Source organism: Betta splendens, chromosome 4 (assembly GCF_900634795.4).
Source record: "Betta splendens chromosome 4, fBetSpl5.4, whole genome shotgun sequence".
In the NCBI taxonomy this organism is placed as follows: Eukaryota; Metazoa; Chordata; class Actinopteri; order Anabantiformes; family Osphronemidae; genus Betta; species Betta splendens.
Genome location: NC_040884.2, coordinates 32686940 through 32714832, shown reverse-complemented (window position 1 = coordinate 32714832; position 27893 = coordinate 32686940). Strand labels below are relative to the sequence as shown.

Here is a 27893-nt window from a genome sequence, read left to right as displayed (position 1 = left end):
TTAAGTCTCGTTCAGTAAAGTGAACGAATCATTTTGAGTCAGTCGTTCATTTTGTTCATTTACAACAGGTGGCGCTGTGGGTGTTGTAATAATTGCCGCGATTCTCAAACACTATATACTGACCACTAGCAATTCAAACCATGTGAAAACCAAGTGAATATGCACCACATTAACGTGACTGATGTCCTGCATCTTCTCTACCATTGTTTTTTAACTGCACATACTGAACGTGTCGTTCACTGAGAGGACTCCTTCCTCCCGAATCACATAAAAGACTAGTTCATATTGAACAAATCGTTCACAAACGACACATCACTACTTCAAACTACGGGACAGAAGACAACTTGCTCCTTTCAAATGGACTGGTGCACCCGAAAAGACACAAACCGGCTGTACCGTTTTCAACCTGTGATAACGTCTGGACTACAGTAACACGGGATATTGTATAAAATATATAAGACCACAAATAGTTTTCAGTTTTCTAAAAAATAACTAGATTTTTAACTAAAACTAGAAAGTACAAGTGGTGTTTTAACTAAAACTGAAAGCAAAGTCTCATGTTTTTATTAATGTCCATTGTACAGTAAGTGTGTTAGGTGCAGTGGTATTTTTTAAAGTCAAAGTTCTGTTTTAAGTGAGTAAAGCAAGTTAAAGCCAGTATAACTCTTTGGTCCCCTCTGTTATAATTAAAGTAATTGTGTTTGTCCATAGTGAACATAAAGATACTCATTCAAGTTCTTTTATTGTAAGTCTGACTCTGGAGAAGTCAGTGCCTCACCAATCATGAACCTCACTGCATGCCATTGCTGTGTACACTGCTGGACCGTATACATACAGAACCCAAACCTCCTAGCTGTGAGGCGACAGTGCTACCTGCCACCCCATAGATAATAAATGTTATGGACTATTTATTATTGTATCTATGTATGCCTTTGTCTTATTAGTAACAAAGGCAGAATTCCAGTGAGTGGTGCAACAATTCAGAGTGGACTCAACAATAGCAGAGTGTAGGTGCACCATTATTGGTTTTGGCAGTTGGGACCACTTCAGCCCCCACATATGCAGCCTCTCTGTTAGGCAGCAGATGTGCTGATCCCTGTGGTATTCTTGGTTGATTGTGGTGCCCAAGAAGCAGAACTCCATCCCTTAAGGTGACGGAGGCAGCATCCACCTTCGTCACCTTATGTCATGTGACTAGGCTATGTTTGAAAATCCACAATGTGGTGGTGTAGCACTATTATCACTGCTTAACAAGCTGCTTCCTGTTAGCCAAGACAGAACCTGTTGTGACTCGGCTTCCACGCCACCAGGGGCAGCCTGGTTTCACCCTTTTGGTTTTGTGTCCTTGTTTCCTGTCTTGTGTTTCCTGTATTAGTTTGATTGGGTTCACCTGTCTTGTCTTGTATTTAAGGGATGTTTTTTGTTTGACACATTGCTGGTCTGTACGCTTGGTGTAGCTGGATGCTACACCATTGTTACGTTGAGGAGAGTTGTGATGCAAGGAGTTTTGGTTTTGTTTATGTCCTGTCCCACCACGTAAGTTTTTGTGAGTGTCTTATGTTTAGGTCGTATGTTTCATGTTTAGGATTTTTGCCCGTAGTGTACGGAGCGTTTTAGTTTAGATAGGTTGTTAATCGTTTTCCTGCATTGCAGTGATTTTTAGTTCTTCCTTTTGTGTTGAACTGAGTCCTGCGGTGCAGTGAGTTTTTGTTGTATTTAAATAAACCACCTTTTGTTAACTGTTAAGACACTGTGTTTGGGTCGTGCATTTGGGGTCTCCCCCCTCTCTTGTGTTCCCTGCGACCTGGTCTGCCGGTTGCGGCCAGGTGTCTGTGTGAGGGATTACACAGAGAGCTGTGTGCTGGAAGCGCGTCGGGCGTGGCGCCTGAAGCCTCCGCTCAGTGTGAGCGCGTTCTCCTCCCGGCTCTGTGAGAGCCGTAGTTCTCCCCGCTCAAGGAGCGTGTTTTTAGAATCTCGTGAAGTCTAGTTTGACCCTCGTTCTAACTTTAGTAACCGTTCGGTCTAGTTTGCCCCTCGTTCGTAACAGAACCAGGTCCACTCAACTTGACTAAAGTAGTCAGTGCCTTTGCACGAATACAAAGAGCTAAACCCTTTGTCCAGGCTTCTGCATGTTAGAGAATAAAACATGTGAACTATAATCCATTTAAATCAGTGCTTTTCAATTATTTTCTGTTATGCTCCCCACAGAAAGAAGTAAACATTTGTGCCCCCCTGTCTCAGAATATGATAAAAAACTAAATTCTTTCAGCTTTTTAGGTCAAGAGATCTACAATCTACAACCTTAGCATCAGCACTAACCTCTGCACCAAACAGTTAGTGTCCTGACAACACTCAGTACGCAAAACTCCAACGACTTATCAGCGTGATTGGGTTGTAATGTCTTTAAGAGACGCCTTAACTTGTTTGGCTTCATGCTGTCACGGCGCTCTAGGTAGCGGACCCACACGCACAGCGGAGACAAGGCTCAGTGAACAACAAGGTTTATTCGAGCTCATGGTCAGGCAGGCAAGGGTCGGTACACAAAGACGGCAGGTTTAAGTACAGGCAAGGATCTGGCAAACGGTGGTCAAAAGACAGGCTTCGGTTGGACTTACGACAAGGCGGTATCACAGGCGAGGCGGAAAGCAAGGTCAGGAAAACAGGATCGGTAACGAGACAATATGTGAGTTAACGCTGGATTGCTGGCAAGGACACAAAAGACAATCTGGCAAGGTGCTGGGCTTAGAGGTGATGCTTAAATACTAAATGGTGATCACTAAATGACAGACAGGTGAGTAGATTAGAACCGGGAGCAAGGCTGACTGAAAACTAACGATGACTGCGACAGGAAGTGGTGACAAAATAAAACCGGAAATGAGTAATTACAGTGACTAAATGATCTAGACTGTGACACATGCTGTCCGCTGCCAACACTTTAAGACACAGTAAACATAGCGGCCTTTCGTTGACTCCCACCGTAGTCACAGTGAAGCCGATCGCTACATAAGTTTTGTCATGTTTCCTCAAGACTTACGTTTGTCTCATTATCTCAGTCTGTCTTCGCCTTTCTTTTTATCCCAGTTAAAAATTTTTTCAAGGTTTCTTATCTGCAATTTATATGTCGGCTCAGTGCTGTGTCTTGTTCAGCCCTAAAAACTACCTGTGACAAAAAAGCATGGTCACACACAAATAGTGGTACAGTAGTACTGCGGTCCCTAGGTCTTATGTATCTATTTCTGGCCGGGGGTTACAGGGGGCGGTGGGATGGGTAGCAGAGCTTGTCTGGAACCTGGCTCTGCAGACCCCGTTACCTTGCTCCCAAACTACATCACTCCACACTACTTAGGTCTGGGAGGGGCGTCCTACTAATAGAGGGACTGGGGCTACCTGAAAGTGGTTCCACCAAACCTTCCCCCCAAAGTAGGATGATCTGCAGTTTCAATTGCATTAGTCATATACAGTCATTCAGGACTGTGGAGACAGGCCAGAGACCTAGTGAATGGTGTGGGTGTGATAATGTATCTGAAAGTGCATGGGTTCATGTATGATTGAGTAGTTGTTTGTGTGTGTGTGTGTGTGTGTGTGTGTGTGTGTGTGTGTGTGTGTGTGTGTGTGTGTGTGTGTGTGCGTGTGCTGGGGGATATAGTTGGACTGATGGGGTAGGCCCCACTCCGCTCGTGTGGGGTGGCGGACTGGGGGTTTGCTTCTGGTTCTCATGGGGAGGACAGCGTTGACGTACAGTGGCCCACTCTGACCTCGGGTGCTGTCTCTGCGGCTGCTGCAGCTCTGCCTGGGGGGCTCTGTGTGGGCGGCTAGGATCGCAACACCTGCCCTCCTGGAACTGAAGGTGTGTGGGCTCCCTGGCTGCTAGGATTCCTTCCTCTGCTTGTTGGATGGGCGTAGTGGCCGAGCCCCTCACATCACCCTGGCTTCCACAAGTGGCATTGTTCATGCACCAACGTCTGCCTCACCCTTTGGGTGAACAATGTTAAGCTACAGCCTTACTAATCTTGTAGTGGGACACTTTCCAAATCCAACTGTAAGTATTACTGATACTTATCACTACCAATATCAATAATGTGTGAATATGGAAATTGTGGTGTTGTATGTCATGGCTATTAAGTAGTATGGGATATGTATAACAATGCACATGTGTATGTATATTGTATGTATATGTTTGTATGAGTATGTGCACATTCCTTAGCACTATTATTGGTATTAGTATTAATCTCCAAGGTAAACCACAGTACAACAGTTGTTTAGTTATGAATGTGTCAGCCTAAGGTACATCCCTGCTTATTTATTTTGCACCGGTTGTTTACTTAACAGATTTGCTTGGTTTCAGCAGCTGGTTGCACAAATCACCGTGCTCCTTGCGGGCGCCTTTTGGATTTAGCAGCCTCGTCCTCCTCAGCGTAACTGGTCTGCACTGCACTCATACAAGTAACCCTGAATATCAGACTGTGCAACAACTTGCTGTCTTCCAAATAATTTACAGTAGGACCTTTGGTCCTTGAATATTAGTTCTGTCAGTGTATGCGAGGATAAAAAAAACATGTCTCTGTCCAAGTGTGTGGTGGAGAGAGCAGTTGAGCTCCAATTTAGTAACTATTAAGTATCTATTTTCACAATAAAGTTACCTATAGCAACTGCAGTACAATATAGCGATTGTCTGGTTAAATTGATTGGCTTGGAAAAAAAACAGCCTGACACCTACTTTGTGTAGCTGTCTCATAACCCCTAACCCAGCTTGGACACAATCAGCTCTGCTGCACACATTCCTGTTTTTAATACTTTGAACACATTGGCCTCGGTTGACATGCTTACCCACTTTTTCCACTGTTTAATCACAGGATGTCCTCATGTCTGACTGATTACAGCTGCTGGAGTTTGAATCTTTACCATTAAGAAGCACATACAGTATAATGGTCCTTGGAAGTGTTTAGTTAAACAGCCAAAATGCCCACTTCACCTTGACTGGCCACTTTTACATGTTGTTATAAACAACCTAATGCTTATTACTCAAAGCAAATGGCTTAATGCAGTGGAAGTCTTTCTAATCCATCTTAAAAATATCATTAACAATTAAATAGTGTTCAGAATGAAAATGAACGTCATTAAATGACATGATGTGAGTGAACACAACTAAATGTACTGTATTAAAGGCAAATATATCAATGACTCTGAAAGGTTTCCCTAAGAGTTGAGATTAACAAAGCATTACATCATAAAACTGATCAGCTGCTTTAAAAAAACATACGTGTAACACATGTCAGCAAAACATGAATGAAGACGACCGGGAGGTTGAGGACAGCACCAAAAGGAAAGGGAGAGTTTAAAGGTGAGAAATGAGCAAATGTGAACATATACAGAATGTAGGCCGGGGAGTGACGGAGCGTCTCAGGAGAGAGGTCCAGCATGGCGAGTCCACAGCCTGCTGCTTTTCCCTGTAATGTCACAACAGTAAAAAAAAGGTTTTATAACGCATCAATCCCACCAGAGCTACACCTGCAGCAATAGTCACGGGGCTTTCAGAAATTAGAACACCACACTGAACTGCACAGGCAATCACCATGACAAGGTTCAAGGGACTGAGCAAGAAATGATCAGGTAAGACAGGATGGGCAGGAGGAGAGGGAGGCAAAGTTGGAGTGGAAACAGATGAACATTCTGACAGTAAAATTAGGAGTAGCAGTGACAGTACTTCCAAACTGACCATCTGCTTAGATCATGCAGGTCTAGAGTGAAGACTCAGCCTCACATACAATAAACAAATCTTCCAGCTGTACAAGTTATTTTCATGTTGTTTTATTGCAAAAACCAGCCGAAGCAGTTCTACAGAAAACTTCGTCTGGTTTCTTTCACAGACGTAAGGATGAAATGAGATTTGAAAAGACTGTTACAGTAACTCACTGACTCGTGAATGGAGTCTGCAGGTACTGTAGAGTGCAGGGAGATCAAACGGCAGCTGTGCACAGGGAAAACAAAACGATGACCTGAAAGAATAGTGTTACTAAAGTTGTCGTAGTGAATTTGTTGCTTGCTAACGCTGTACTTGTCTCACTTATACATGTTTGAAAAATCAAGGCCAAACAAGCTATTGTGCAGTAAAGACATCATATTCCCTGACTACTACATGTTATAAAATCTGCTTAGCAACCTGTATATTTATCCTGCATCCACCCATGTGAGCTATTGTGGCACACAGTGTTCCTTTGTGATTGAATGAGGCTTTTTATAGCTGCCCTTACACTGATTTTAGGCAGCGTATGAAATTTTATATGACATGCAAAGTGCTTCAGGCCCCTCAGGCATTTATGGACAAAATATTTTAGTCTGACTTTGCAGAAGTGTGAGAAGCAAGTCTTTTATTGCGTGCGCGCTTGCGTGCGTGCGTTGTGTTCTCAGGTTGATTAGCAAGGAGATACTCAAAGGTAATTTATGTTGGGTAAACAAGGCAAGGTTGTATTCCAGATTTTATATTCACTGGCAGTAGACACAGCGGTTAAAATGTAAGCAGTGTTATTTGTCACCCTTTTATCAACGCATATATTAAAATAAATAAACACACACACACACACACACACACACACACACACACACACACACACACACACACACACACACACACACACACACACACACACACACACACACACACATCCTGCCTTCTCTAATACATAAGCAAGCTTCTATCTCTTCTCTAATGCTTAACAAAAATACATGATAAAATACACTAATAAATGAAATACACCAGTCTACTATTGCAACAAACAGACAGATTGGCGGAGCCAGCGTCGTAGCGCCCAACAGCCTGCTTAGACTTTTGAGACTGAATAGATAATAGATAGAGAATAGATAATGCCATTATTCCTTCAGCGTCAGACAGGCGGGGGCAGCAGTCTGAGCAGAGAGTTCCAGACTTCCCTCTCCCTGGACACTTGCTCCAGCTCTTCCGGTGGGACCCAAGACGTTGCCAGGCCAGCTGAGACCCATAGTCTCCAGCGTGTCCTGGGTCTTCCTCTGGCCTTCAACCGGGACATGCCCCAAACACATCACCAAGGAGGTGTCCAGGAGGTATTCGAACCAGATGCCCGAGCCACCTCAACTGGCTCCTCTCGATGTGGAGGAGCAGCGACTCTACTCCAAGCTCCTCCCGGGTGACAGAGCTCCTCACCTTATCTCTAAGGGAGCGCCCAGTCACCCTGCGGAGGAAGCTCATTTCTGTCGCTTGTATCTGTGACCTTGCCCTTTCGGTCATGACCCAAAGCTCATGACCATAGGTGAGGGTAGGAACGTAGATTGACCGGTAAATTGAGAGCTTTGCCTTTTGGCTCAGCTCCCTCTTCACCACGACGGACCGATACACCGACCGCATTGCTGCAGCCGCCGCGCCGATCCGTCTGTCAAACTCACGCTCCTTCCTTCCCTCAGAGACCCCAAGACCCCAAGATACTTGAACTCCTCCTTGGGGCAGGAACTCTCCTCCAACCTGGAGAGAGCAAACTACCTTTTTCCAGTCGAGAACCATGGCCTCAGATTTGGAAGAACTGATTCTCATCCCAGCCGCTTCACACTCCGCACCAGCGCACGCTGGAGGTCCTGGCCCGATGAAACCAACAGGACAACATCATCTGCAAAAAGCAGAGATGCTATCCTGTGGTGCCCAAACCAGACCCCCTCTGGCCCCTGGCTGCGCCTAGAAATTCTGTCCATAAAAATAATGAACAGAACCGGTGACAAACGGCAGCCCTGCAGAAGTCCAACATGCAACCGATCTGACTTACTGCTGGCAATGCGAACCAAGCTCCTGCTCTGGTTGTGCAGAGACTGAACTGCCCTTTACAAAGAGCCTTGGACTCCATACTCCCGGACCACTCCCCACTGGATGTCACGAGGGGCGCGGTCGAATGCCTTCTCCAGATCCACAAAACGCTTGTAGACTGGTTGGGCAAACTCCCACAAACCCTCAAGCACCCTGCTGAGGGTCCCAGGGGAGGCTGAGAAGTGTGATCCCCCCACACACTCCTGTCCCTTTTTGCTAAGAGGGACAACCACCCCGGTTGTCCACTCCTGAAACTGTCCCCCTCGTCCACGCAATGTTGCAGAGGCGTGTCACCCAAGACCCAAGGGATTGGGTGACAAAACAGGGTTTGTGAACCGCTCTTAATCTGACTTGTCACCCAAGCCCTGTTTGTCTTGGGAGACCCTACCAGGGACATTTTCGACTGAGCGAACTTTCACACTGACTGGTAGACAGAGGTTGTGACAGATGTTGCCTCATGACAACAAACTAACAGGATTTAGTGGAACTCTAACTCACTCTAACAGGAACTATGACAAAAAAAAACTGCTAAAAGCAAACAAAACAGAACACTAAGAAGATAATGCAGAAATCAAATTGACTAACAAACCAAGAACTAAGAACAAGCTGAGAGGGGGGCGGGGGTACAAGGATAAACAGATCGGAAATAGAGGGAGGCACAAAGCAAACAAACTAAGCAACTATCAGAGGTCAAAGAGAACAAACTAAATGCACTGAGGCAACTAAACCAAAGTAAGAGACAGACTAACAGGGGTGGTAAGGTGGGAGCAGCAGAGAAAAACCAGGAAGGATGCTCGAGTGGGGGTGGCCATGGTGAGAGACAGGAGAACAGACAAACAGACAGACATATTCCTTTACCTCCTGAGAGGAAGTCTCCTTTTAGCATGTGTAGCACCTTTTTATTATTGGTCATCCAACCCCAAGTGAGTCAGGACAACTGTAGAACAAGTAATTTCCACTTTACCATTTTTTTTCGTGAGTGTTAGAGGCTTAGTAAAAGAACTAACTGCCAATTGTTGCTGGAAACATTCACATTTAATGCAGTTATTTTTTCCTCTTCTGTTACTTTATTCTGCTTCATTCTGTCTTTTCACGTAACCACTTATATAACCACTCAGTTGAATTTTAGTACAGTTTTATTATAACAAAAAATAGGATGTTATTTATTTCATCATCTTGTTTGACGTTTGACCTTGACCTTGTGTTCCTCTTGTTATTATCTGTGTCATTGAATATTTCCAACCCAAGTTCTTTTTGCTACTTGATGGAATAGACTTGACATCTCTGCATTAGCCAAACCAGGTTTGCCACCATCTCATCATCTTCGCTAAAGAAACCTGACTAAAAAGAGAAATATCAATTACAAAGCTTCAGCGTGCAGCCAGGTGCATTTAAATGTGAAATGTGCTGGCTTTGAAATAAAGTTATTACATAGGCAACGTTTCAGCACTTAAGAGCAAAAGTTAATAATTGAGCTCATTGCTATGAAAGAAGCAAAAAGAAGAAAAAGGGATGGAGATAAAAGACAGCCTGAGGTTAGGCCGCGATGAAAACAGCTTCATTTGGTCACATCTTCTCCAACTTGAAAGCAGGCCTCTTTTGTTGATTATCACCTTCTCCAACCCACACGCCCCCTCTGCTTTAATTTTCTTTTTCTTTGTCACCTCTGCATAATTACGACACTGATATTTTTGTTCTAGACTTCCGGTTGAAATTACAAATGTCCTTGAGGAAAAAAAAGAACTTTCTATACACGTTCTATCTTGTACATGCACTCACAGTGCTCACAGTGCACACAGCTCACTGTGTGTACAGTAGACCTCTTGTAGCTGAAGTTAATAATTTCACATTAACACATTTTCCCATGACTTCCACAGTAAATATGAGGAACAATGACTAGGATTTCTGCTAAAAGCCGTATTTTCATCTTTGTTTTCTAAATCAGCATGTTATATTTTTGTGGACTCCTCCTCCTCAGTGCAATTTTTTAAGATGTACTAATGTTCTTTGTCCCTTTTACTCCATTCAGGTAATCAATAAATAGCTACCTTTTCACTCTGGTCCTGTTTTAAAGCTGCGTCAGGCCCAATGGAGTAAACCCCCATTGAAGACCATGAGCCCTTCTCAGGGAAATCTCCCTATTTATAAAAACACTGTTCACCTTTTACCTGTCTGTCCAACAATTGCTAGTTTTTTAAGTGGCAAAGACCTCTGAATTATTAATTTATTAAAATGTTTTTGTAGCCATGTTAGTATGATGTATAATGTTCAAGTGCTGCACACCTGGTCAGCTTTGTGTCCTAGAATTCACCCACTTCTTCTTCATTGTTTGTTTGTACAGTCGTGCCAGTTTGAGTTCACTGTATGAAACTGTTCTTGCTGCAAATGTTTACAAAGACGCTTCTTTCAGTAATGCGTTATCTGAACTAATGAATGAACCATCATGGTTCACACTGCCTGTCATTAAATAAAAACATTAGCCACCATAACAATGAAAAGTAATGTGGCAATTGTAGATTATGGTTTTGCTTTTTTCTGTTCACAATCAGAATATATAACTTATTTATTTATACATAATATTTTCCTTAAAAAATGAAAATATTCCTTTACTTATTGGTGACTATGCACAAAGGAAAGGTACAGTAATTATGGGATGTTGCATGTAGAAATAAGAATAGAATGAAAATAGCAACAACAGGTGATGCTACTGGTGATAATCTATATCTCAGAAATCTTTTGTAAATGGTTTCTTTTTTGTCTCATTGTTTTCCCTAAACCTTTCTCTGCATAGGAGTCACTATCACACTCACCCACACTCAAACAAAAAAGCACATCCACCCACTTTGTCCATCTGCAAGATATTGTAAATTCACTGGGGCTTCTCTCGCTCTCACTTTTTCTGCCTCAGCCTTTATCTGTGGTGTTTTCAGACAGAGCAATAAGTAAAGCATTGCGAGAGGTGATACCAAAGCTGCCTCCTCAGGGGACCAGAGACAGATAGAGAGGAAGAGATGGTTTGTAAAATATGCTGCTGCTCATCCTTCACTCTTCTCCAGGCTTCTTCAAAACTTCAAATGTCGGAGAAAAATTGTCTGCACTCTATTAAATAATACAGCTGCTCCTCTATTCATTCATCTCTTCTATCTTTATTTTTCAGGTCATTTGAAACAGCAGATGTCTGCAGCACAGTGGCCGTGAGTAACACACCTGCCACATCACCACAACTACACATCTGTCCACTGTTTAGAACAGCCCACACTCAGGCTACACACTTTCCTACTGCCATAACATCTGACAGATTTCAAAGACTGTGTGATGATCTGTACTGTGCAATATGGATGAAACAAGACTATGAGTAATAGAGGCAGTAATTAAAAACATGTCTGGAAAAGTAAAACTAAACTAAACTAAAACAATGTCACAACATGTGGCAGGAGAAATATTTCTGTTTCTAAGATGCCATTGTTATAAAAGTAAGTAACCTTTTAATATTAATACAAAATTGCAGTTTTAGCCATTGTTCCTTTGTGCAGCTGCATTTGGACGTCTGCCAATGATATCTCTACAACTTGGTAGCAGCAACTGATAACGCTGCTCAGATCCAGGCTTTCTGCACTCACACATCCACACACGCTGCAATTTGAGAATCTGAAACATCAACACCGCTGTTTTGCTCTGGTGTCATCGGTAACTTAGTCCATGACTGTGTCTTTGTCCGTGTGTTGGTGTGTACGCACACCTATGACGGGGCCCATGGCCCATCTGTTGACTGCTTCCGTTGATTGCTCGCTCCAGTAGCACTCTGGGAAATGCTAATGGAGGCAGTTAACGTCAGATACAGGCGTAAGACATCTGCATTTGACCTGCCGTCACCCTGACAGACAGAAGGCTCAAAACATGTAGAGACAGTCACTAAATAAGACAAAACATTAATACAAATGAATGTCGTGGAAATCTTTGTTTTTAAGAAATCTACAGGACAATGTCAGTGTGATGAACCATCTCAAAATTTACTCTCATGTCGACACGGAGTGGATCACAATCACAATACTTCTAAGACGTAAGGCACATCTTACTACAGCATGTACAAAGTATCCACTGAAGGACTGAGGACACAAGACCTGTATTTAAACCATTACAAAACCCCCACATGTAAATGTTGACGGGTCCTTGATATTGAAAAAACCCTTCCCCTTCTTATCAGCATTCTTTTGATTAAAAGAAGTAAAAACACAAATTCTTTCTAAACCAAATGCTTGATGACCCCCCAGGAACAACCAACAGCTGACAGCACAGCATGTCATGATACCACAAGGTTTCCCACATGAATATCACAGACCATTGATCAATAGACATGCTTTCCTTACATTCCTTGTTCTGTCTTTCCCGTGGAAACATCAAAGCCCTTTTGTTAACCCCTACTATCTTGAGTAGCAAATGGCTCTCCCATGCTAATTTTCTCCCACATGAGCCATTCTGTTGGTATGTGTGTGCTATTTAAACCGTTCACAACGCAGTGTGTAGAACAGACGGGTAGATCGTGTCTAATGTCCAACAGTCTGGCTGCTCCTCATCAGTCAGGGATCAGTCACACACAAACCTCACTTCTGCCTGGTTGCATCTCTGACCTGCAAAAGTGTGTGTGTGTGTGTGTGTGTGTGTGTGTGTGTGTGTGTGTGTGTGTGTGTGTGTGTGTGTGTGTGTGTGTGTGCTGCTGCTCACATCCACATCCACATCCAGTCACTGAGCCTTTTACACAAACCACACACACATACACGCAATGATTTATGGCCTCTGATACAGTCAATAAGAGCCAGAGCCAAGATGAAGGGCTCAGGCAGGAGCTTGCCAGCTTGCCACACACACACACACACACACACACACACACACACACACACACACACACACACACACACACACACACACACACACACACACACACACACACAGTCAGTCAGTCAGGTCAGTCACATCAGTTAAGTGTGCAGGGGTGAGTTGCAACAAGCAGCTGTCTTTATTAACACTTGGTTCTTACATGTTGTGAACAATACTTGTGTGTATTACACTTCTACATTTATTACAGAAAAAACAGACATGTTTAATATACAAAGTAATAATTAAAAATTCAGTATTAGTTTGGCTCTAGCTCTAGCTAGTGTTGGACTACTGTACACAAACAATCACAAACAAGGAGAAGTTGTAGCTATAAGAAAAGTATTAACTGGTTCAATTACCTGAAGACTACAGTACTACAGTATGAAGTCAAGGCCTAGCAACTGTGTCATCTGTGATGATGATGAGTGACAAGCTAAGTCCATACAGTATGGCTCTTTATTGGTAACACATTGATCTGAGGAAGTACTGTTCATAAAAGCAGGTAAGTCTGGGAAAACCAACAAAATAGTGAACTCCAAGTATAGAAAATGTTTTCTAATCAATGTGTACAATGATTCTCCATAATGTTGACCACACAACGGCACAGGAAATGAAATTGATATATATTTTTTGGAGTTAACCTTTTATTCTGCTAGTTTTTATGCTGTTACTTGCTTTAAAAGGCTTCTGTGGTAACTACCATATAGAGACATCTTATTTCTAGTACTGTTAATAAGTAAAATTCAATTTTTATTCCAAGGTACATATATATTATAATCAAATTAAAGATTTAGGTGATGTGTGAAATTTTACCAAAAATAAGTTAGATCATAAGAAAAGATTCAAAAAATCATTTAGGAATGAGGCAATATATCATCACCATCACAGTCATCACAGGTCTGAGTGGTGCAGATCATCAAAAACAGAAATAATCTTTAATGAGTGGCAAATATGGACCTGTTTGTTTGGTGTAGCAGTAGTCGACTGAACTTGAGGCCAGAAGGAGGAACAGCTACTAACAGTTACGTTTCTGTAGAACCTGTAGGAGCACTGCTGTCTGGCTCTATATGTGACAGAACTCCTGCCCTTGTCTTGAGGTAACACTGTTATTGCTCTAATAAGATTGGACTCATGTTGGACTTTCAGTAAACACTCAATAGAGACCCACTGGTCTAATGTGTGGGTGTATCACAGTGCTCTGCAGAGTGGATCAGGGTCCCCTTCTTCTTAAGCCTGTCATGATTGTCCCCATCAGCCTGACCTCCAGTTTATCCCCCATCACACTGGCTCAGCTGTGGGCTGCTTTTAGCTGAATCCCACTGACAGCGCAGCATTCTTCAGGTTACAGCTACTCAGGGTGTCACATAATGAGATACGGATCTGGCTCTGTTTTAATTATACCTATTATTAGTGAATGTGTGTATGATTTTGTGAAGGAATACCAGCATAACAGCTGTTCACTGAAGTAGCACTGATTAATGATAGGAAAGATCCAAATACCGTGGATGCATGTGTTACATAATTACTGTAACGTAACCTATAGGTGTGTTCAACAAAGGTCATGGTGATTCTTCTTTTTAGACATTTACTAATGTTTTATCTAAAAAAGTCCTTGTTCAAAGTGGCATCTAACTAAAACTCCATGACCCACGGCCAGTAACTATGAACACCTGTGTAAAAAACACTGGGACTGAATGGCTTTCTAAGGGATGCCTGGTCTCGCTGATTCCCTTGTTATTCTGGGTCTGATTAGTCTGATTCACTTGTTTCAGTAGTTTAGTTGTGGCCTGGTACTTATCTTACTTGTTAGTGATCCCTAGATGGTGGATTGAGATGGCGCCACGGACGGCTGCCTCTGTGTTTCGGTGCATTCAACTTTGTCTTGTTTTATGTTTTAATTCAATTTAAGTCTCCTGCCACAGTTTTAGAGATGAGCTCATGAACATCAGAGCTACAACCCCCGTGGACTTCTTCCCAACAACCCAGCTTCTACGGTGGATTCACTGGCCATTTGAGCAAGCAGGCATGTAAGAAGGTGAAGTGCTACAGAAGAAGAAGCTCAGATGTGCGCGGATTACGCACTGCGCTGGCCGGAATATTCCTCTCCAACGTGCACTCACTTTGCAATAAAACGGACAAATTGACCGTGCTGCTCAACAAAAACAAACGTTACTACATCAACAGCGGCTGGTGCAGCAATGTTTAAGAAGTTTCTGAACTTTGTTCTCTGGACCTTGAGACCTTCACCATCAACTGCAAGCAGTTCTACTCCCCCGTGAATTCTCCTCATTCTTCCTCGTCGGCGTTGCCATCCCACCACAGGGCAACGTGTGCGCTGCCCAGTCATCGTCCTGGGAGACTTTAATAAAGCCAACCTCTGATCTGAACTCCCCAAATACAAACAGTTCATTAAATGTCCGACCAGAGAGGGAAAGGTACAGGACCGCTGCTGTGGGGTGCCGAATGTAAAAAGAAGCACCTATAACTAGTTTTCTCACATCTCTCTAGATGTAAATGTTAAATGTTAAATGTAAATGTTAAATGTTAAATGTTAAACGTTAAATGTAAATGTTAAATCTTAACGTTAAATGTTAAATGTAAATGTTAAATGTAAATGTAAATGTAAATGTAAATGTTAATGTAAATGTAAATGTTAATCTTAACGTTAAATGTTAATGTAAATGTTAAATGTAAATTTAAATGTAATGTAATGTCCTGTCCCTGTTTGTACTGTTACCTTTCCTGTCCATGTTCAATCTTCCCGTTAATGTTCCATGTCCCTGTTCCTGTCATGTTCCCTGTCCTGTTAAATGTAAATGTTAAATGTTATGTTATGTTATGTTATGTTGAATGTGAGAAAACTAGTTATAGGTGCCCCATACGCTGCTACACCACCATCAGCGATGCTTATGATGACTGACCTCAACTGGGCCTGTCCGGCCCTACAGGCAGAAATTAAAGCTCTGCAAGCCGGTTGTGAGGACCTGTAAGAAGTGGACCAGTGAAGATGTGAGGGAACTTCAGGAGTCTCTGGACTGCACAAACTGGGACGTTTTCAGGTCTGCCACCAACAGCTTGGACGAGTACACAAACATTGTGATGTCCTACATCACTACTGCTTCTTCATGCAGAAAAAAGTTCCACCTCCCTGTGAAGATGTTGGTGAACTTCTACACTGCCATCATTAAATCCATCCACACGTCCTCCATCACAGTCAGCCAGAGACAAAGCCAAGCTGCAGCGTGTCATCCACTCACGTGATTGGTTGCCACCTCCCGTCTCTCCAGGAGCTGCACATCTGCAGGACCTGGAGACGAGCAGCCAGGATTGTAGCCGACCCCTTTCACCCAGGACATGAACACTTTCAACGTCTCCCCTGTAGTTGGCTCATCTTTGAAAGCATTTGTTTTCTTTAATTTAGTTTTTCCTCACTTGGTACAGCAGCTCTACATTTAGCTTCATTCAGTTTCGATATGACATTGGTTGTGGTTTACTATCTTTGTTTGAGAGTTTTTGGTCACAATAAATGCTGTGTTTTTGACAGACAGTTTGGTTGTTAGTAACACAAACAGAATGTGCCATGAACACACCAGACAGTCTTACGTTATCAGCCTCATTTTCAGCTCATGCTGTCCTTGAGGGACAAATCACAGGTTGATTTACTAAATGACAACAAGTGAAAGTAACCACAAAAACAGACAATTGGAAAATAAAACGTCATAAAACTGGGTTTCATGATTATGGAGCCACCTGTATTAAAGCAATTCTAAGGTTGTTGTATGTGATGTGCTGGTGACTGGAGAAGGTGACTCCCTGAGGCTCTGACACACCTGCGAACCTGCAGTCAGAGTGTCTCTCAAGTCGTTCTGCTTTGCTTACTCATTCTAGTCAGACTACCACCTCTTGGTCAGTGCGGTTCTACCTGGTCAGACTATTCCTGCCTCTAGAGGAGTTCTGTTTCTGTGGAACCTTTACGGCATATATTTTGTAAAAGCCTGGTGTAGGTTTAACAAACAGGAAGTAGCAAATTCAAATGTTAATGTTGCTGAAGATGATTAGAATTTGCCTCCATACTGCTGTACATTATGTACCTTTGATACCTTTTTCTCCACTTTATTTAAGTAAAGCAGACTTCTCTGGTAGAAAACATAAAGAGCACAGACCGTGACTGAACTCAAAGTGAACACTGAACTGGTGCAGACAACAGCCTTTATATGTTGTATCAGGGAGAAACAAGACTGATGCTTTATCTGTGTGTGTGTGTGTGTGTGTGTGTGTGTGTGTGTGTGTGTGTGTGTGTGTGTGTGTGTGTGTGTGTGTGTGTGTGTGAGCTGCTGACTCTGCGTTTTCCAGAGCTGAGTTATCTGTGTGGTGTAATGAATTAAGTCCAGTAGAGTTAAGTTGAGATGAATAAATACGAGTTGCTAACAGGCCTGGTGATTGTAGTATGAACCAAGCTGGTGAAGAGCGCAAGATTTAAGGACTGCTCCTCCTTTATTATCACACTACTGTGAAACCTGTAAAATGTAAAATGAGAAACCATGATAACTAATGACTGCAGAAATTACCAATCTTCTGACAGGTCATCTTGCAAAAACATTTCTTGTACTGACACAACTGTTTCAGTACTTGAACTAAGCTGTTCAAGTACTGAAACAGGATAGAAACTGAAAGCAGAAACAGAGAGGTTACTGGGAACATTTTACTCACGGCATGAATGGCGATAAGGTAAAACCTCTGCCTCGCATCTAATAGGACCTGACTCTGTGGCATGTTCCTGCAAGTCCACATGGGTTTGCTTCAGGTTACCTAGTTTCCTCCCACAGTCCAAAGACATGCAGTCAGCTTAAGTGGAGACTTTCCCATAAGTGAGAGTGATTGCCTGCATGTTTGTGGATCTGTGATGGATGAGCAGCATGTCCACGGTGCCCCCCCCCCCCATACGATGATGAAGAAGAAGAAGAGTCAGAATGTTCCTGACATCCCAGTAAACCCTAACATATACAGTCAGGACCATAAATATTTGGACAGAGACAAATTTCTTCTAATTTTCTTTCTGTACATTACCACAGTGAATTTTAAATGAAACAACTCAGATGCCATTGAAGTGCAGACTTTCAGCTTTAATTCCATGGGTTGAACAAAAAGATTGCATAAAACTGTGAAAAACTAAAGCATTTATTAAACACAATCCCTTCATTTCATGGGCTCGTAAGTAATTGGACAAATGAAATAACTGAAAATAAAATGGTCATTACTAATATTTGGTTGAAAACCCTTTGTTGGCAATGACAGCCTGAAGTCTTGAACTCATGGACATCACGAGATGCTGGGTTTTCTCCTTCTGAATGCTCTGCCAGGCCTTTACTGCAGCGGCTTTCAGTTGCTGTTTGTTTGTGGGCCTTTCTGTCTGCAGTTTAGTCTTCAACAAGTGAAATGCATGCTCAATTGGGTTAAGATCAGGTGACTGACTTGGCCATTCAAGCATATTCCACTTCTTTGCTTTAATAAACTCCTGAGTTGCTTTGGCTGTATGTTTTGGGTCGTTGTCCATCTGTATTATGAAAGCCGCCCAATCAGTTTGACTGCATTCACCTGGATCTGCGCAGACAGTATGTCTCTGAACACCTCAGAATTCATTCGGCTGCTTCTGTCCTGTGTCACGTCATCAATAAACACTAGTGTCCCAGTGCCACTAGCAGCCATGCACGCCCAGGCCATCACACTGCCTCCACAGTGTTTTACTGATGATGTAGTGTGCTTTGGATCATGAGCTTCTCCACGCCTTCTCCATACTTTTCTCTTGCCATCATTCTGGTAGAGGTTGATTTTGGTTTCATCTGTCCAAAGAATGTTTTTCCAGAACTGTGCTGGCTTTTTTAGATGCTTTCTAGCAAAGTCCAATCTGGCCTTCCTATTCTTGAGGCTTATGAGTGGCTTGCACCTTGCAGTGTACCCTCTGTATCTACTTTCATGCAGTCTTCTCTTTATGGTAGACTTGGATATTGATACACCTACCTCCTGGAGAGTGTTGTTCACTTGGTTGGCTGTTGTGAATGGGTTCCTCTTCACCATGGAAATGATTCTGCGATCATCCACCACTGTTGTCTTCCGTGGACGTCCAGGTCTTTTTGCGTTGCTAAGTTCACCAGTGCTTTCTTTCTTTCTCAGGATGTACCACACTGTTGATTTTGCCACTCCTAATACTGTAGCAATTTCTCGCATGGTTTTTTTTCTGTTTTCTCAGCTTAATGATGGCTCGTTTCACCTGCATGGAGAGCTCCTTTGACCGCATGTTGTCTGTTCACAGCAAAATCTTCAAAATGTAAACACGAGTCCTCTAATCAACTCCAGGCCTTTTATCTGCTTCACTCATAATGACATAACAAGGAAATTGTCCACACCTGCCCATGCAATAGCATGGAAGTCAATTGTCCAATTACTTACGAGCCCATGAAATGAAGGGATTGTGTTTAATAAATGCTTTAGTTTTTCACATTTTTATGCAATCTTTTTGGTCAACCCATGGAATTAAAGCTGAGAGTCTGCACTTCAATGGCATCTGAGTTGTTTCATTTAAAATTCACTGTGGTAATGTACAGAAAGAAAATTAGAAGAAATTTGTCTCTGTCCAAATATTTATGGTCCTGACTGTATATTACATGAGGACTGGACTTACAGCATTCAGTCCTTTGGGTCCAGCATTAAAGTTAGACATCACAACCTGACAACAGAAAAAGCTTTGATAAAACAAGGATGATCAAAATGCTGTTTCTAATGGACCATATTAAAACAATTTGTGGGGTCACATGGGTTCTAATAAGTGAGGATTATACACACACCCTCTCCATTTTGATCTGATGCAACAGGTGTTTTTTGAATGAGAAAATAAATACTCGAGCATCTTGAAAGGCTTTTCAGACAAACCAGGCTTTTATCTGACAAGAGTGAGATTGAGAGCTATTAATTAGCAGCGTGAAACAATCAGCAAAGCTTCCTCACATCACTGTGCTGCAACAGTTAGTTTGTGGTAATTGGTAGACTGTCTTCCCACTGATATGATGAATAACCGTGGTGTTTTTGAGTAACATTTTCCTGATGTGAGAGCAGCATCGCCTCAAATAAAATTAGATGTGTGAGTGTTTACGAAACACAAACGGGGAGTGGTAGGTGAAGAATGGGGGTGAGAGGGTGAAGCTTCATTTATAGTGAGGTAGGGAGGACGCGTGTGCATGTGGTTCATTAACTCCATACATGTAAAAGTGGGAGGGAGGGAGGTGTTTTCCATCCACTAATGAGGATCATTGGTTGTGTGGTGATTAAGCCATGACTGAAATCTGTTGGATGAAAGCCTTTGATTTATGTGTAGGAGTGGAGAGGTTTAGGAAATCAGTGTAGGAAAATGTCATAACCTGCGTGCCATACTGTTGATGCTGTAACACTGTAAGTCAATTGATTCCACACAGCGGAGTGAACAGAACACATTTATGTACTGGAGAGGCAAATACTGAAGGCATGTGGTGCCTGATTTGTGTGCTACAGAAAAGTCAACCTGACCTCTTTGTACTGGGAACATGAACTGAATTTGATGCATAAACCCTTCACTTACTTACCTACTAAATGACAAGCATCAGGGATGCAACCAGCTGCTGAAACCAAGCAAATCTGTTAAGCAAACAATCGGTGCAAAATAAATAAGCAGGGATGTACCTTAGGCTGAAACATTCATAACTAAACAACTGTTGTACTGTGGTTTACTTTTGAGATTAATACTAATACTAATAATAGTGTTAGGGTATGTGCACATACTAATACAAACATATACATATATCATATACATACACACATGCATTGTTACACATATCCCATACTACTTAATAATAGCCATGACATACAACACCACAATTACCATATTCACACATTATTGATATTGGCAGTGATAAGTATCAGTAATAATTACAGTTGGGTTTAGAAAGCCTGTTTATCAGCTCAGGTTTTGAGTGTCCCACTACAAGTTTACAATGCCACTTGTGGAAGCCAGGGTGATGTGAGGAGCTCGGCCACTACGCCCATCCAGCAAGCAGAGGAAAGAATCCCAGCAGCCAGGGAGCCCACACACCTTCAGTTCCAGGAGGGCAGGTGTTGCGACCCAAGCCGCCCACACAGAGCCCCCCAGGCAGAGCTGCAGCAGCAACAGAGACAGCACCCGAGGTCAGAGTGGACCCACGGTCCGTAGGGAGCCAGTAGGAGATGCCCCCGCGCCCAGAGTGGGGCCCGCCCCCAGTCCACCACCCCTACACGAGCAGAGAGCGGGAGCGACCCGATCGGCCCGACCTCATCCCCTGGCACCCCACTGGCCTGCAGCACAAGGCCAGCAATTGGTGGGGGTCAGCAGAAAAGAGACCACCCAGGCAGACGATCAACGTGGGGGCGGTAGGTCTCCGGCCTGCTGTTCATGTGGCCCCAGGCAGGGACCGCAGCTCCTCCCGAGCCCCGCCCAACTCCCCCAACCCGGAGGAGGCAGAGGGCAGCGGAGAAGGTACCCCAGAACCCTGCAACCCAGCTTGGACGTGAGTGTGTGGAACTAAAGTGCACTGAAGGTGGGTGACACCTCCAGGAGCACGACCGCTGGCTGACGGTGTGTCCCCCGGACAGTGCCCCCCCTCACCCTAAATGTCTTTTTGCAGTTAAAACTGGGTGGTGATCTCTCCACCAGGGCCAGTGGGCGAGGCCACAACTGGCCTAAGCCCCTGGCCCCAGTGAAAGAGCCCACTCCCGGCCCTAAATGTATGTGTATGTGGCTAAATATGAGGAACTTTGGGAGATTGCCAATTCTCCGAGGGGTCCAGCAGACAGAGCCATCAATAGGAAGGCTCCGTCCACTGGCCCCCCGGGAAGGAGCCCCCAGATTCCTGGACGAGTGTGTATGACTAATGCAATTAAAACTGCAGAGCAGCCCCCTTGGGAGGGTCGGAACCACTTCCCGGTAGCCCCGGTCCCTCTGATAGCCTAGACGACAATTCAATGCCCAAGTATTTAATGTTCCCTGAATGGAGTGTGGTAAAGGAGATGTTAGTCACCTTAAGGTTAAGTGGTAGCACTATAGATTTGGTCCAGTTAATAGAGTATTCTGAAAGTCCTGAGAATTCATCTATGAGGCTGATAGTTGTAGGAAGAGACGTCTGTGGCTCCAGGAGAAACAGTAACACATCGTCAGCATATAAACTTATTTTATGATTTACTGATTTGGTCGATATTCCAGTAATTCCTTCATGCTGTCTTATTGCTGCGGCTAGAGGTTCAATAAATATTGCAAATAGTGATGGGGAAAGTGGGCAGCCCTGTCTTGTCCCTCTATGCAGATTAAACCTTGGTGAGATCTGGTTCTTTGTTCTGACTGCGGCGTTTGCTGAGCTGTATAATATTTGGATCCAGTCTATCAATGATTTCCCAATGCCAAATTTGTGCAAAGTGGCTAAAAGAAACTTTCAGTTTACTCTATCGAAAGCTTTTTCTGCATCTAAGGAGACGATGGCTGACTCTAGTTTATGGGAGGTGACATAATCAATTTAGTTGTTTAATCTGTTCATATTGTTTGTTGACTGTCTACCTTTAATGAAGCCTGTTTGATCAGAGTGAATTATAAATGGAGTGATTTTTTCTAATCTTCTAGCAAGTGCTTTACACACTATTTTTAGATCTACATTTATTAGTGAAATTGATCGATAACTTGATGGAAGTGTAGGGTCTTTTGCTGGTTTTTGGAGCAGGCTTATGAAGGCAGAATTCATATTTGTGGGTAATAAATGCTGCTGTTTAATTTCAACTACCATTTTGTAAAAGCTGGGTGCCAGCATGGACCAGAACTCCTTATAAAATTCAGTTGGGAATCCATCTGGTCCTGAAGCTTTTTTACTGGGCATCTCCTGCAGAGCTTCATGTAGTTCTGCCAAAGATAACAATGAGTCTAGAGTTGTGGATTGTTCTTCATTTAGCTTTGGCAGTTCTAGTTTATTCAGAAACTCCTCTATGGCTGAGGTGGATGGATCTATTTGGGACGTATATAACTCTTGGTAAAAGTTTTTAAAGGTATCATTTCTTTCATGGGGATCACGAGTAATATTCCCTTTCTTATTAGTTATTGAATGGATGATTTGTTTCTCTTTATTATTTTTTAATTGGTTGCTAAAAATTTACCACATTTGTTAGCATGTTCAAAGTTTTCCCAGCATAAAGTTATAACACATAGTTGCATTGCATCTATTATTTTTTAACAAACCTTTTATATTAAACCATTTTTTTACATACCACCTGCTAGTACAGCCATGGAGTTGCTTCCCGGTCCTGGTAGAGCTCTCCGTTGACGTACAGTTTGTCGACGCTGATGACAGCCCTGCAGCCTTCTGCCATGAACCTCTTACGGATGGGGAACAGTCGGCGGCGGCGGTCGAGGATCTCCTTGGGGAACTGGTCGTTGACGCTGTAGTCGGTTCCCTTCAGCTGTCTGCCCCGGCTCTTAACCAGTTCCTTCTGCTTAAAGTCATGAAACTTGGCAACGATAAGTCGAGGGCGCTGGCCATCCGATCGTCTTCCTCCGAGTCAGTGGGAACGGTGAAACGCCATCTTGTCGACAACTTCCACTGGAATCTTCATCTGTTGTTTAAGGAAGTTTTTAATGGTGGTTTCCGCGTTTTCCTCCGCCTGTTCTGGAATCCCCGAAAAAAAAGGTTGTCCCTCATGCTGCGGGCCTGCAGATCGATGATGCCTTCTTTTATTTTTTATTTTTTGGCCGCTAGCTGAGCCACATCCTCCGTCAGGGACTGCACCGTTCCCTTCAGGGCCTCGTTCTCGATGGCGAGAGAAACCACCTGCTGCTGGCTAAATTCCAGGGAGTAGCGGAGGGCCATAAAATCTTTGTGGAGGAGTTCCACTAGCACCAGACGCGCGTCAAAGCTTGATATTTTTTTTCTCTATGGACTTCAGGATGTTCGTGATGTTTTTGTCTGCCGAGCTAGCTCCAGGTGACTCAGGTGAGTCAGACAGACGGGATCTCTTGTTTGAAGCCGTGTCCTTTTTCCCCATTACCAGATGCTCAAAGCACTCGTCGATGTACTCGAAACTTTCTTCGGTGTTATCCAGAATGGTAAGATGGTTGATTGTTTTCCATAGAATGAAATAGTTGTTTATTTATTTAAATTGGCGGATAGTTTTTCGCGCTGTTGTTTACTACCGGCGTTTGCGCCTTGTTGAATTTCTCGTGCTGTTCTGGCAGAGTCTCGCGTTCTCTCACAGCATCGCGCCTCCCTCTCACCACTGTGGGTCCTTGGGAAAGACCCTTCAAGCTACCGCCTACAGAGAGACAAGGAACCACATGAGATACCGGCTCAGACGTCGCCCGTCGTCTAACAAGGTCTGCGTCAGGTGCACCTTGACGAGAAGTGGGCTACTGGAACAAGAAAGAAATGGCTAAGATGCGAGAACAAGGCTCTGTTGGAATGCTACTACTCAAGTAACCCTAGTCAGAGGGATAACATGCAAAGAATGTGTGGTGAATGGGAACGGAGAAACCCACATTCAAGGCTGACGGGGAAGCATTGACGAGATACAACACAAATGCTACGGCAAGGGGGAGCCAGGACGCCAGGTCAGAGGGGAGGTTTCACCATCTTCCCAACCGGAAATTGGGTACGAAGCCCCAATAAGCACAGATACGCTGAGCGAGGCAGCGACTGACGTGAAAGATAAGATCATGGCGAGATTAAACAGGCAACCCCGAACCCCACTACAACGGCTAAGTGAAGTACCAGCAGAAAGTCTCATGGAAGACGTGAATGCAGCATTCAGAGCGATCCCTACCACAACAGTCACAGAAACCAATGAGCTGATATACGCTTCAGCATCAGTGATCCTAGAGGTGCTTGGCTATTAAGAGCAACCATGGGAGCCATGAGAAACAATACCCACCATGGAAACAAAGGTTGGAGGCAAAAATCAAGGCAGCTCGGAGGGAAGTGAGCCAAATGACAGAGGCACAGAGAGGTGCAATGAAAAGACCGATGCCCAAGGTACAGCCAGATGCCCAACTGAAGGGCGCACGATCCTGATAATGAAGGATCCCTCAAAGGGTACAGTCCCATCCAACTACCGGCCAATAACCTGTCTCTCCACAACATGGAAGCTCATGTCAGGCATCATCGCAGCAAAGATAAGTGGACACATGGGTCAATACATGAGCGAAGCACAGAAGGGCATTGGTAAGGATACCAGAGGAGCCAAACACCAACTCCTGGTAGACAGAACAGTCGCCCAAGACTGGTGCGATACACCAACCTGTGCACAGCCTGGATCGACTACAAGAAAGCCTATGACTCAATGCCACACACATGGATCACTGAATGCTTGGAGCTGTACAACATCAATAGAACTCTAAGGGCCTTCATTGCAAACTCAATGAGGTTGTAGAGAACCACCCTTAAAGCCAATGGGAAGCCACTTGCCAATATATCCATCAGATGTGGAATATACCAAGGAGATGCACTGTCCCCACTGCTGTTCTGCATAGGTCCGAACCCCTCTCAGCCAAATAATAAACAAGACTGGCTATGGATACCGACTCCGGAACAGGGCCACCATAAGTCACCTCCTCTACATGGATGACATCAAGCTCTACGCCAAGAGTGAGCGAGACATCGACTCACTGATCCACACCACCAGGATCCCAAGGACATTGGGATGTCAATCAGACTCGAGAAATGTGTGAGGATGGTGACAAAGAGAGGCAAGGTTATCCACACAGAAGGGGTCTCACTCCCAGAAGGAACAATAGCAGACATTGAGGACAATTACAAGTACCTTGGAATACCACAGGCGAACGGCAACCTTGAACAGGCAACAAGGAAAGGAGCAACAGCCAAATACCTCCAACGAGTAAGGCAAGTCCTAAGAAGTCAGCTCAATGGCAAGAACAAATCCCGGGCAATAAACAGCTACGCCCTGCCAGTGATCAGATACCCTGCAGGAATAATAAGGACGCCAAAGGAAGAGATACAGACCACAGATGTTAAGACACGGAAGCTCCTCACCATGCATGGAGTGTTCCACCCCGAATCCAGTACCCTGAGACTATACGCTAGCCGCAAGGAAGGAGGCCGAGGACTAGTGAGCGTGAGAGCCACTATCCAGGATTAAACATCCAAGATCCATAAGTACATCAAGGATAAGGCTCCGACAGATGACGTGCTGAGTGAATGTCTCAGGCAGTGGAGAACAGAGGATGAGATGCTGGAGGAGGGACCATCATGGGAGGACAAATCCTACACAGGATGTACCACTGCAACATAACTGAAGTGGCTGATCTCAACAAATGGCTTGAAAGGGCTGGGCTGAAGGACAGCACAGAGGCACTCATCCTGGCTGCACAGGAGCAGGCCCTGAGCACCAGAGCCATAGAGGCCCAGATCTACCACACCAGACAAGACCCAAGGTGTAGACTGTGCAAAGAGGCCCCTGAGACAGTCCAGCACATAACTGCAGGGTGTAAGATGCTGGCAGGCAAAGCATACATGGAACGCCATAACCAAGTGGCTGGCATAGTATACAGGAACATCTGCGCAGAGTATGGACTGGAAACCCCAAGGTCAAAGTGGGAAACACCTCCCAAGGTGGTAGAGAACGAGCGAGCCAAGATCCTGTGGGACTTCCAGATACAGACAGACAGAATGGTAATGGCGAACCAAACAGACATTGTGGTGGTGGACAAAGAGCAGAGGAAAGCCGTAGTGGTGGATGTGGCAATACCAAGCGATGGCAACATCAGGAAAAAGGAGCATGAGAAACTAGAGAAATACCAAGGGCTCAGAGAAGAACTGGAGAAGGCTTGGAAGGTGAAGGCCACAGTGGTGCCTGTGGTGATTGGAGCACTGGGGGCAGTGACCCCCAAACTGGAGGAGTGGCTACAACAGATCCCTGGAATAACATCCGACATCTCATTCCAGAAAAGTGCAGTCCTAGGAACAGCAAGGATACTGCGCAGAACCCTCAAGCTTGGCTGGCCTCTGGTAGAGGAACCGAGCTTGGAAAGTGGATGAGACCACCCGCGTGGGGTGAGAATATCGTATATATTATATATAGCCGTTGGTACTTTTCGATCTTTTCGTGCTCCTTCTTCCTGATGTTGTTACTATCACCTAGGATTGCTAACTACACTACATCACTACATCACTACAGCCTTGTTCTCTTGTTTGTCAACCACGATGTCAGGTTGGTTGGCCATTAACAGTTTGTCAGTCTGTATGTGGAAGTTCCACGGGATCTTAGCTCTGTCACTCTCAACCACCTTTGGAGGTGTGTCCCATTTAGACTTGGGACTTCCAGCCTGTACTCAGCACAGATGTTCCTGTACACTATGCCGGTCACTTGGTTATGTTGTTCCATTTTAGCATCTTGCATCCTGCTGTTATGTGCTTGGATTCTTTGCACAGCCTACAGTCCACCTGGGGTCCTGCCTGGTGTGGTAGATCCCAGCCTCTATTCATCTACAGTAGTACTCAGAACCTGCTCCTGTGCTGCTAGGATTAGTGCCTCCGTGCTGTCTTTCAGTCCAGCTTTGTCCAGCCACTGGTAGGACTTGTCAGTATCAGCCACTTCTTCTTTCTGGTGAGAGGGTTCCTCCTCTTCCTTCTGTTGCCTGCGGTATTCACTGAGCATGTCATCTGTTGGTGCCATCTTCCTGGTGTATTCATGGAGCTCATGACCAGTCTGAATGACTTTCCGATGTCTAGACTGTATATGTAGAGTCCTGTAGAGTCCTGTTTTATGGTGGCCCTGAAGTGCAAATCACAAACAAACAAAAAGACAACATTAATAGAAAGGACAGCGACATTAACATGAAACACAACAGCTAGTTGAGTTAGAGATCCTTGCGGATTTAGTTCACCAAGCATTTAAACACAGTTTTAACACAGAATCTGTTTCAGGTTTCTATCTAAATTCTAACGAAAGTTAGACTGACTTGTGACCAATCAGAAACAAGACCTGGTCCCTACATAGGCTTTCTTGTAGTCAATCCCGGTGCTTAGGTTTTTATGTCTGGTCTTACAGTACATTCTCGGGTGCCTGCTTTGTCTATCAGTAGCTGGTGTTTTGCTCCGCTGGTGTTACTACTAATTCCTTTCTGGGCACTGTGTTGATCCAT

The 27893-nt window shown here is 44.0% G+C and overlaps 1 protein-coding gene across 7 annotated transcripts in view; it reads left to right on the top strand.

Annotated features, from left to right (window-relative positions):
* LOC114853122 (inactive N-acetylated-alpha-linked acidic dipeptidase-like protein 2) overlaps positions 1-27893 on the top strand; it is a 539927-nt gene that overhangs the window by 140921 nt on the left and 371113 nt on the right. For 4 of the 7 annotated variants that reach the window (XM_055508329.1, XM_029146091.3, XM_029146093.3 and 1 more), the window contains one exon: positions 10983-11019. The exons of 1 other annotated variant lie outside the window; for it this stretch is intronic. The gene's annotated coding sequence lies outside the window, so the exon portion shown is untranslated. Of the gene's footprint in view, positions 1-10982; positions 11020-22666; positions 26803-27893 lie in introns of those variants that run through there. 2 more of the 7 variants (XM_055508327.1, XM_055508326.1) reach the window with 2 other exon arrangements.